Here is an 11,856-nt window from a genome sequence, read left to right as displayed (position 1 = left end):
ACCTATGGTTTAGCCACCATTGCACCAAATCTTAGGGTTCCTGATGGGAAGAAGCTCAGAGCCCACACCTTTGCTAGCTGTCAGCAATTTGGGTACCTGGGAGCTTCAGATCCAGGTGCATCCCTAATTTTACCCTTGATGGCAGGCCCCCCAGACTTGGCAGCCCAACCCCCTCAGCCCCGGGGCTTATGCTCAGAAATCCCACAGGTGGGTCCCTATGCCAGAATCAAGACACATTCTGCTGGCAGCCAGGCTGCAAGGTCATCTGGTGCATGTAATACATTTGACTCAGCCTCCATAGCTGCTAGCCAGAGGCCAGAGTCTGTGGTCAGATTATGTCTGAAGAACAAGCAGCCCCAGTCAACATGGAATAACCAAGGTTCATCTCCCTCAAACCTTGCAGTGTCAGTGACCTTAAAGGCAACTGGGAGGACAGACTTTTTCCCAGTTGTGACATCTTCCATGGCAGTAATGAGCTTCTGAACAAAAAGTAAAGGGACACCCAAAACCAGACAGTGCCTTGGGGCAAGCTTGGGACAGAAACACCAATAGGAGCCCCTAACCAGAGCCCCACCATGGGGACCAAGAAACACAGACAAAGAGCACACAGGGGCAAGGAAACACTGGTGTTCCTACCCTGAGTGCCATCCCCCAAAGCCTGCCCCAACCCCTAAGCTCAACTCAGGGAACCAGCACCACCCCCAGAAAGGCTTTCTCTAGTTGCTCATGTGTGCTTCAATGGGATATAAGAGCCTAGACTTGCTCTCAGATCTCATATCTGCCTTTAGGGCCCTGTGCATCTCCTCCCCAAGAGGAGGGACCCAAAGAAACAGACAGCACCATGGTGCAAGCTTGGGACAGAACAACCATAGTACCCCTAGGCAGAGCACCACAATGGGTACCAAGGGACATAAGACAAAGCACAAACCAGGGCAAGCAAACACTGGTGTTCCTAAAATTATTGCTAATCCTTAAAGCCTGCATATGCAGAATCTCTTAATCTCACCTCAGGGAATAAGCACTACCAAAACGGACACTTCTACTTTGAAGTCTATCCATAATCCATAAAAGGGACCTGGGGGCCAAGATCTGGCTCCAAGATTGGCTTTGAGGCCATGTTCATCTCCCAAAGCGGAGGGAACAAGAAGCATGAGAAAGCGCTAACAGCAAACATGGGCTTTAACACCTTCAGCCCCACTAACCAGACCATCCCCATAGTGACCACCTCACACAGGAGAAAGAACAACTCTGTTCCTGGAGACACTGGGGCCACTATGTTAAGTGTCAAAAGGCGCCCTCCCCTAGCAGAAACCCCCAAGTCCATCTGGGAGCACCAACACCACCAGGAGCAAATCTGCATCTAGGTTCACACATCTGTCCTGGTCTCTCACCCTGGCAGCTCTGCATGCCATGGGTGCACAGGGAAGAGGAATCTAGCCTTTAGGACGCCAACCTCATCTGGCCAGGCCACTCTCGGAACCAGCAGCACTGGGGCAGCCACCAGATCCTCTTCCCCAAGGTCAGGACTCATTCCTGTGGAGTCCAGGAGGAAAATGCTGCCCTAAGCCAAGATCCACCTCTCTTCCCTGCAGGACCTGGTGTGAGCCCTGTTAGACACATACCACGGGGCTTGCCCTGACCTCTGTGATCCTGGTGAAAACAGGAGGCTCAGAGACACAGCCTCCCATCCCCACCCACTTCCTAGGCAGCTTTGCCCTTAAAGCTGACTAGGAGGAGGCTGGGGTCTTATTTGGGCTCATTGATTGGGGTCCTCACTAGTACAGACACAGGCCCTTGGCTTGGCTCTCTCTGGTTTCCTTGTGGCTCTAAGCTCTTTGGAACCTTTGGCCTTCGGCCATTTGCTTGATGAGGGAAAGTGAATTTTGGCAGATTTGGGGTACCACAGAGTGAGAGGAATGGAAGGTACACAGAGGAAGCAGGCTTTGGGGGAGTGTCTGTTTTCCTTATTAACTGTGGTCAAGGCTGATCCCACACTATCAGGAAGCTCCCTGGGGAGAATTGTCACTGAAAGTTCTACCTGTAGCTCTGAAGCTGTGAGCCAAAAAAAAAAAATAAAAAAAATATTACCACCTGGTAGAACACAGCCTGAAGGCAAAATGGTGTTCACATGAGGGTGGCCCCAAAGGGAGCCAGTGGCTGTGGAGCTAAACCTGCCACTGTGCTGAAGGAAGGCTTGGAGGAAGGGCCAAAGCAGCAATTGGCAGGCTGGGGAAGAGGGGGACACTGAGGTTGGGAGTGGAGGGTATCTCTGGGAGGAAACAGTAGAGCCTACCCACATGGGGGTGGAGGCTTCCATGGTGGAGGTTCTGGGGCTTTAGGGAAATGTCTGACTGAGTCCCAATTGATGCCAGAGGACTGGCTCTTCCCCATGCATGTGGGCTTGGGGGGGTACATGGTACAGAGGTCCCTGATGGCCTGTGTCTCACCCATCAGCAACAGTTGATGTGCTGCAGAGCTTTCTTCTTCTCAGCAGTCACTGGAAAGGCCATGTCTGGAGGTGGTGGAAGCCTTAGAGCATCCATTTGGTAGCAAAGGAAATTTTCATTTCTGTGGCTTACTGATGTCCCCTTGGATGAGGACTTATTCCTCAGTAATGGCTGTCCCTGCCTGTCTTCTGCCACCTTCTCACACTGGGTCTTCTTCAGGGGAATCTCTGCAGCTAAAGAGGATCCTAGGGGCAGCTTGAGGTTGGATGAGCCTGGGGCCCTCCTCTTCAGGACTAGGAGAACTTGAGTGGAGTTCTAGGAGCTGCTGATGGCATTTCTCTTAGGGCAGGAGCTCATACATAAGGCCTGGGAGTTCTCAGCTCTGTCTTGGTATCTCTGGGTGTGGAGGTTTCCATGCAGATCCCCAGACCTGAGCACAAAGGAAGGCAGGCAGCTATGGGTTACAAAGGGCCTAAAAGCAGATTGTGCTCCTGCAGTAACATGGGGACTCCCCCTATGACGTTCTCTATCTGGGGGGTCTTCCACTTGCTCAGCCACCTCTTGGCCACTGTCTTCAGGGACTCTGAGCACAGTCTTCCCTGGGCAGGGGCTTTGGGTACACCATGGTTCTGTAAGCTGGCAAGGAGCAACTTCCTGCTCCAGTGCTATAGAAGGCGTCAGGTTGCTGAATCAGTGGGGTGAACTGCAGGAAACGTTGAAAGATGCAGCAGACAGCAACATCTTCTTCAGGAGACCAAGCTTGTGGAAGATGCAGGTCATGTCCAGGTCTCCCAGAAAGGATGAAAGTGTCTGTAGGACCCCGGACAAGCACCAGGAGGCATCTTTTTCAAAGGCTGATGAGCACTTGCAGGATGCCTGCAAGATGACTTCTGAGAGATCCCTGGCTCCCAGCAACCCAGAGGATCAACAGTGGAGGGAAGTCCAAGTTGGCAAGAGCTGTGAGCACCGGGCCTCATTTGGGACCCTTCTGGCAGGTCTCTGCCTCCTAGGCTGGGGACAGGAATGAGGGACAAAGCTTGCCCTGGAAACTACCTATGGAAGCTTTTAGAGAAGGTGGGATTCAAGAATTCCAGAGAAAGGCGCAAAAGTTCATTCTTCTGCTGCAAAAGCGGCTTCAGGCTAAATGGCAATGTCAGACCTGTAGCCAGGGCCCAGCTTTGGCCAGTATGAATAGAGAACTCACAGGCGCGTGCAGAAAACCGCCTACCCGGGCACGAGGCAATGTCCGGCCAGGGAGGAACTCGCGCATGCAAGGTCCTTGTACAAGCGCTAGGCGCGGGATCTGGGCGCCTGGTTAACCGCGTGGGTCCTGGGCAGACTGTGGAGTGCTGGCACTGGGGCTGCGGATCTAGATCCCGCTGATGACCCAGTGAGGTTTCCTGATCATCCTGGAAGGGTGGAAGACGTTGGGCTTCAGGGTCAGCAACTATGGCAATGGCAGGGATCCTTCTCCTCGGGCTGGTACAGTGTCCCCGCCCCCACACCCAAGGCATTCAGGATGGCTGCACAGGTAGTCTGGAGTCCATGAGAGTTGATGTGTGGTGACAGGGCTGAGCAACCTTTTGCTGTCAGGTAGAGGGCTGCCCAGGGGGCGCTGAGCAGGTGGAGACTAGGATGACACTTGTAAGTGTTGGACTGATGGTACCTGCACCTCCAGTACAGGGTCATGCTGCCTGTGCTTCCTCTGGGTGCTCTGTCTTAGGCAAGGTGGACCTGAGCAGCACAAGGATGGTGCAGGCAGCGGAGGGGAGCCACTCCTGGGGCCTCTGAAAAGGGAAGGAAGGACCAGAGGGAAGGTAGTGCATCAGCACAGGACTGATTCTGCAGGTGTGCAGCCAGTGAGCAAGTGGGATGGCCTCACCAGGATCTCACTTGCTGTTCCTGGGACAGGACACTCTGTCCTTCTCCATCCCAGTGAAAGTCTGAGCTACTGTTTGTGTCTGGTCTTTCTCTGGTGAGGGCGGGAGGTGTTGGGTTTGATATTTAGGAGCTCTTGCAATGGCAGGAATCCTGCTGCCCATGTCCAGGACCCAGAATGTCAGACAGCTATCTGCTGCCCTGGTTGGGCCTTGCTCCATAGAAGGGAACTGCTGGGGAGCAAGGTTCCTGGCTGAGGGGAATCTGCAGGTGGTGGCAATTTGGATCAGGGCCTGTGTGTCTTTCTGTACCTCCTCTGGGAACTCTAGCTCAGGGCAGGGAACAGCTGCTGAGAACCCAGCAGGGACACCACCCAGCCATCTGGCTGAGGGGTTTAGCAATGCAGGCTGGGAGGATCTGGTATCATGTGTACACGGAATGGTATGGAAACTAGAAAAAAAAAAAAAAGCTCATATGCTCACAAACGTGATTTTATTCATGTTTGGGCTGCTTTTTTGAATTTTGGTATCTAGAGTCTCTAATTTTTTGAGTCTTCATTGCTTAGCTGTTCTGGAACAATGGTAGGTCTCCTATTCATTCCACAGTGTAAGAAGTGTTCAATTTTGACTGATTGAATGCAACACAGAAAACTTACAGACCTAGACATCCCCTTAGTGTTCACTTTTGGGAGGTTCAAGTTGTCACTGGTAATGTCTTTCTCTAGACAGAAGGGCATCCTGCCAGAGATTGTGTGATTTTTCCAGCTCAAGCTTCCCATAACCCATCAAGATGTCTTGCATACTCCACTACCCACAGCTGTCAAGAGCTGCCACTCTGCTCACTGGTGGTGTGTTGGGCCATTTTCCAAACTGGGTAAAGTATCAGTGAGCCCAGGCCTGGAGAAGCCCCGGAGGGTGTCTCGACTGGAGCCAGTGTTCAGGATGGCTGCTTCTCATGCCCTCTTATGCCCACTGGCACTCCCAGGTCCATTGGACTTTCCAGGCTGATTGTCATCCTGCTGTGGTGTAGGATGTCACAGCACTCAGTGGGCCTGGTGCAGTTACCCCCAGACCATACATTTCTGGACCCTTGGGGGTAAAGGTGATGCTAGCCCACAGGATGCAATGAGTACCAGTGCCCTGGATGAGCAGGATCATCCCATGGCCCAGAAGGACCACATGAGGCCACAGACCTATGCTCTATTTTCTCTAGGTGAAAAAGTTGGAGTCCAGTTCTCAAGAACAGGCTCCTGGGGCTCAGTGTTGAGTTGTTCCTGTGTGTCAGCATAGCTGAGCTGGCACTTGTCAAACTTTCCTCTGAAGTGGCCAGGATGAGAAGCTCCTCTGCTTGACTGGGTTTATTGAAGTCACAGTGCTATTGGTCAGGCTGTCTGTGACATCAGGAGTTACAAGGAAAACAGCTGATGTCATAGCAGGCCCTAAGTGGGACACTTGACATCCAAGGTCCAGAAAGAACCACAATGGAGAAGATTCAAGTGTAGTCTCCTACCAGGGCCTGGAATTGCCAGGCCTTTCAATCCAAATTTGCTGGACATCAGACTTTTCACTTTGAATGTCCTAGTTTTCAAGTGTTTGCCATCATTTCACATGAGAATTCCTAGAACAGTTAGGCATTACATTGAGAAGAATCAAAACCAGGGTAGGAGGTATTTGAGCAGGAGGGAATGTTGGGATGGTCAATGGAAGTGACTTTCTAAAAGCTAAACTCAGTGTCATGGTTCTGATGGGATTTTCTGAAATCACAGAACCATCTGGAGGAATGGCTCTCGAATTTTCTTTCTTTTCTCTTTGTCAGTACCACATATTGAACCCAGGTGTGCATAGGTCCTGAGCCACATCCTGAGTCTTTTTTTATGTTTTTATTTAGAGACAGGGTCTGGCTAAGTTGCTTTGGGCCTTGCTAAGGTGCTGAGGCTGCCTTTGAACCTTCCATTCTCCTGACACAACCTCCCCAGCTGATGGGATTATGCTCATGGTAGTTTGGTCTTTTATTTTAGTCAGGAATCTATGGGTTAGTATTTTACTTAGGGAATGGCCAGGTGGAGAAAGTGGGTCATAAATAGATATTTTTTGTTATTAATTAGGGCTGGGGGCTGTGGTTTGAATTAACCCAAAAGTCTTCTCAAATAATAATGACCCAAGCATTTAATTTATTCAAGTTGTACCTGCCTCTCCTCCTGCCCCATGCCACCATGGATCACTGAGTGTTTTCTTGGTCAGAGTGCAGTCATAACCCTTTTCTTGCTTACTGAGACTGGGCTAAAACTTTCTACAATGGCACCTAGGTGTGCATAAATAAACTAAAGCTTTTGACAAGAGTGCTTTCAGTCATGCAACTACAATGTTTGTTAGCAAATGATTTCTTTTGTCTAAGGATGTTTTTCTTTTAAAACTGCCCAAAGAGGTCACTGGAAACGATCCCAGTCACCTGCCATATTAATCTCATTGGGGTTTTTTAGCTCATCAGTACTTTTCATTATTTCCTCCTCTTTGTAGAATCACAGCAATAGAATTTTTGTGGCTGGAGAAGTAGCAGGCCTAGAATGGAAGCACAATTACAATGAAGTTTTTTCAGCAGGAAGCTGAAGTCCTCAGTGCTTCCCCAGTGATCTTGACTTTTTCATGGTGGGATACTCTGGGAATGGGACAGCTATCCCTAAATGATAGGTATCAATATTCACGTGCAAGAGCTAATTCAGGGGGTTCATCAACCTGTGTTTTTAAGAAGAAAGGATGTTCAGAAGGTATTAGTGTCATGAAATACAAAGGCACACCTGCACTAGTCTTTGGGAATTAGTAGCCTTCTGGAGCAGGCACCCTGGCTGTATGAAATTAAGTGGCCTGGTACACATGGGCAAAGATAGAAGACAACTTCAATGTGAGCTGGAAAGCCCAGAGGTGATGATCAATAGAGCTGCTCCTTGGCATTGCATTTCCTCACTCTGTTGTGTTTATCATTAGATATATTTTATTTTTCATCATAAAAATAATTAATAAGTGGTGAATAAATGTCAGTCTCTTCTGATGAGATTGAGGAGCAATGGCAGATTTGTAAAAAGCTGGCTTCTGTGCTGGGTTGTGGCTCAGTGGTAGAGTGTCTGCCTCGCACTTGTGAGACCCTGGGTTCCATCCTCAGCACCATAAAAATAAATAAACAAAACAAAGATATTGTGCCCAGTTAAAGACGTATTTCTTTGGAACTGCTGATCTAGTCCATAGCTCATGAGCTATGGAATTTTCAGAAATATGCAGAGGTCAATTTATCAAGGTGTTTCTCAAAGAAGTAATCTCATCAGTAAATGAAGGTATAATATTTTAATCTATTTGTCATTTCTGTGTAGCTTTAATGTAGACTATAATTCAAATGCACAGACTTTGGAACAAAACTGCTTAGGTTTTTCACTGTGACCTTGGAAAAAAACGTAAACGTCTTGTGTATAAAAATCAGAATAACTGTGACAAATGTGAATACTAAAACATATAATAAAAGTTAAGGGTTTTGTACCATGCAAATAGTAAGCACCAGATGTTAGCCACAGTTTCCCTGTACTTGTGCCTACTTTCTTCTCCCCAATTTCAGTTGGAGATCATCTCCTCTTTTGCTATTTTTACTGAGGTCCAGTCATGCTTTATCTTCTGCCATCTGTTTTTTTCTTTTGTTTAATTTTCTCTTCTTCATTTCTTGCCATATTTGATTATCTGAATCAATGTCTATGTCTAATATGAAAGTGACATATGAAATATGGAAAATATTGAGAAAAATTATATCTTGATATCTGCAAAAGAAATTAGATCAATGGGTATGTGTAAGTCTCATAGAGGTCAGAAATATTATGCTGTTTGGGCATTATATCTGATTAACCTAGATAGAAAAGCAAGGGCTAGACTACAATGCTTGATTCTTGCTATAGCCACACAGAATCATCCTATAACCAAAATGGTTTACTGGAATAAAATGAAATAATGATTGCTGATTCAGGCTTCAGTTATAAATGAGCGTATGAGTTTTTACTGGCTGAAAATATTCATCAACTTGTAGGACTTTCATCTCTCTCTGTGTATAATTTATTATTATATTCAACCTATAAATAAATGATGACCTAAAAATAAACAAATGCCATTCATCTTATGATTCTATTCAGCTATAAAAGAGTATTTATACTACCTTGAATGTCTACTCAGATTAAAATAAAGCCTACCCAGTTCTGAAAATCAGAGGAATTTTTATTTGATTTTGTTTACTTAATCATTAGAATAAAGAGGAAATCAAGAAAATTTTATTGCTCCTCAGTTTTTCCTTTATGCAATATTTTACTTACTTATTGGAAATATAATTTATTTCATGTATTTTCAGAAAAAATTGAAGTAATCTGATCATTTGCATCTATTCAATGCAAATGGATATTCTTATTCTATAATTTCTCCAATTTTATAAATTAGGAAATAAACACCAAGAAGATGCTAAATTACATGCTCAATCTAACATATTTAGAAGATGATGAATAAAAATGCAGATTTAATTCCACACTGTTTTCCACCATTAATTGTTACAGCTTTCAGTAAAATATTTCTCCAGTTCATGAAATCATAAAAGATAGTGAGGTATGCTACACTCTATTGCATGGTGAACTTCTATTTTGGGCAGTCCCTTTAACAATAGCATAGTCCTATAGGATCTGATTGCAAACTTGAAAATGAGATATTTTGGGGGCTCACCCAATTTCCATTTCCCCTCCTTATTTAAAGAATCTTACATATTACAGTACACATTGTCAGTGGGCTGTGTCCTGGGTAGCAGTAGGCCTGATTACAGTGCTCTTTAGAATGGAGCAAGAACTGACACATGATGTGTCTCTTTTTTATTTTTTTTAAAGGCTTAAAATGTATTTAAATAAATTGATGCTGCATTACTGCTCCATTTCTCAGAAAGTCCAAATATAAGGTATTAGGATCAAATCAAACATGGTAAACCAATAAAAAATGCACAACATAACTACCTAAGCTAGGCAAGGTAAGAGCTACTGTCAGACCATCAGCATAGAGCAACCCTGTTCCCAAGAGTGTATGAGACCTATCAAGAAAAGCTGTGATTAGCAACTTCAAAGACACAGAAGGGTCAATTCGTGGGTTGTCTTTACCCAAGAAAAAGATAAAGGCAAGTTAACACAAAATTTTTTTAAAGATGTACTAAATTGAAAAGTTCTAAGAGAAAACGTCTTCCTTAGGACATGAAGGTGTAATATATGGGATATAACAGAATTTTATGTATGTTGTCTATGACCTCTGGGGGGATGTTTTGTTTTTGTGGTATATGTGGCATCATATCTGGGATCAAGTTGTGTAAGGACAAGAAAGTAAATAAAATATGATGGAAAAAATGGAATTATCAAGATTAACAGGGCTCTAACTGAATTCATTTTGCTATGAGTCACCAGCCCTCAACAATCACATCTGAGACTTCAGGAATGCACTACACAGAATCAATTAAACAATATATCACACAGAATTGATTTGTTAAGTACCACCATTCCCTTGCCCTCTGCCTCTAGCATAATTACTAGAGTAGTATAGGCAGGGAAGACCTAATTATTGGCAAGAATCCTTAACACTTTTTCAGGGTAAAATTCTAGCTAGTCCAAAAAAGGTCTTTCTTTTAAGGGTTTTTGGGAAATTAGACACTGCAACTTTATTAGTATCAGTGACATTTATTTGGAGCAAATTCAGCATGGTTGAATGCAAAAGGGGTTCCACCAATTGATCCAACTCTTTCCATTGTGGCAGCTTGGCCAAAGCATTCAGTTATTGGAGGGGTCAGTTCCAAAGTTCCATTCAGTATCATAGTGGCAGGTCCTAGAGGAGCTGGGGTACCAGCTGGCACACGAGCAGAGGGCATGGCGCCTCTGCTATTTATGCTCCCGTAGCTATCTGGACTATCCTTATCTCTTGCTCTCTTGCACCAGCAAAGGTTCCCTTGAATCCTTCCTGCTGTTGCTGCATCATGTCTTCTTGTTGCCACCCCATTTCTTCCTCATGGCGCTTACACTCCTCTTCCTGCCTGAGCTTCAGTTGCTTTCTTTATTGCACTTCTTGGTTGTGCAGCTCTTCCATTCTTTGAAGTTCTTGGTGCCTCATCAAATCCTGCCTCATTAGCATGACCTGGTGCTCATGACCAGCTTCTCACAAGCCTCCTTGATGTCTCAGTACATCTGTTCCTGCTGCTGTTTCTCAACCTCAGTGAATGCCTTCCAGTGCATGGTATACTCATAGTCTGGGTGGCTGCTCTTGCTCCTTGTGAAATTGCTGGTTCTTTATAACCAGCTTCTCTGGAAGTACTTCATCATCATCTAACTGGTCCATTGGCTCCACAGTCACAGGACAAGGAAATGTAGTTAGCAGGAAAGACACTTCACTGCATCTGTCCAGAGTTTTCGAAGCAGCTGGCTTCCTGAGAACTCAACAATGCCTTTTCCTGAGGGTCTTCTTCAATCATCCACAATGACTATGGCCCTCTCCACCTGGCCAAACACAGAAAAAGCTTCTTCCAGCAGTTCCTTAGACATGTACAGAGGAAGGTTTCCAACAGTAAGGGATGCACTATGGCAGGCAAAGCAAACACGCAGCTGTTTTCCACGGAGTGACATATTGTCAAGCTCTACTTTGGCAATTTCCAGGAGAGTTGGTGTTTCCAAACAGATAAAGCCAAAACCTTTATCCTCATGAATGAAAACTTGACCTGTCTTCCTTTATTACTCAAATAGTTTCCTCATTTCCTCCTCAGTAATGTCAGGAGGGAGATTACCCACAAAGAGATGGCTACTTTGGGTGAAGGTCTTCCCTTCTAGTTTACTAAAATTCTTCAGGTCAATAGTTAAGCCTTCTTTTTGGCTGCTGGCCTGTTGCCCATTTGCAGGTATTGGTGGTGGTGGCTGCTGCTGTTGCTGCTGGTGGTGATGCTGATGATGTTTCCTTGGAATATGGGTCTGTTTATCCAAATTAAAGGTTTTATTACTCTGCATTTTTGTACCCCTCTATACACAGTCTTCCCCTCAGAGTGCACTATGTTTCTATTAATGAGGCAATGTGGAAGAACCTTTTAGATCTTATAGGATAACATTTTTAAAAAATTGACATACTAATTTGGTATTCACTTTTTGATGTCTTCTTTCATTTCTCTCTGTTTTTAAAGTTTTCCATTTCTTGATAAAATAATGAATAGCATGCAGAAGCTGGAGTCAATGAATTGGAAATTTAGAAATCAATTTTGTGAAGTTACCACAGAGTCACTATACCAAACCTAGGATGCCTTTGTCTGGGCTTCTTTACATCCAAGGAAAATAAAGTCTTCTTTGTTTAAAAGATAATAGTTGAATTTCTATTTCTTGCTGCTGACTTTAATTCTGACTTAAATGATTCATGAATATTTTTCTTCATGCAATAGTATTTATACCTGTAAAAATTATTTAAAACTTTATAGTGAGAATCTTATCTATATAAGGCATATGCAAAAGAGG

General features: G+C 45.0%; 1 pseudogene; it reads right to left on the bottom strand.

Annotated features, from left to right (window-relative positions):
• Nucleotides 1-10,040: 10,040 nt before the first annotated feature.
• Nucleotides 10,041-11,361, bottom strand: LOC113177814 (non-POU domain-containing octamer-binding protein pseudogene; annotated as a pseudogene).
• Nucleotides 11,362-11,856: the final 495 nt, after the last annotated feature.

The sequence above is a fragment of the Urocitellus parryii genome, chromosome 3 (assembly GCF_045843805.1).
Source record: "Urocitellus parryii isolate mUroPar1 chromosome 3, mUroPar1.hap1, whole genome shotgun sequence".
Lineage (NCBI taxonomy): Eukaryota > Metazoa > Chordata > Mammalia > Rodentia > Sciuridae > Urocitellus > Urocitellus parryii.
This window is presented reverse-complemented; position numbering and strand designations above follow the sequence as displayed.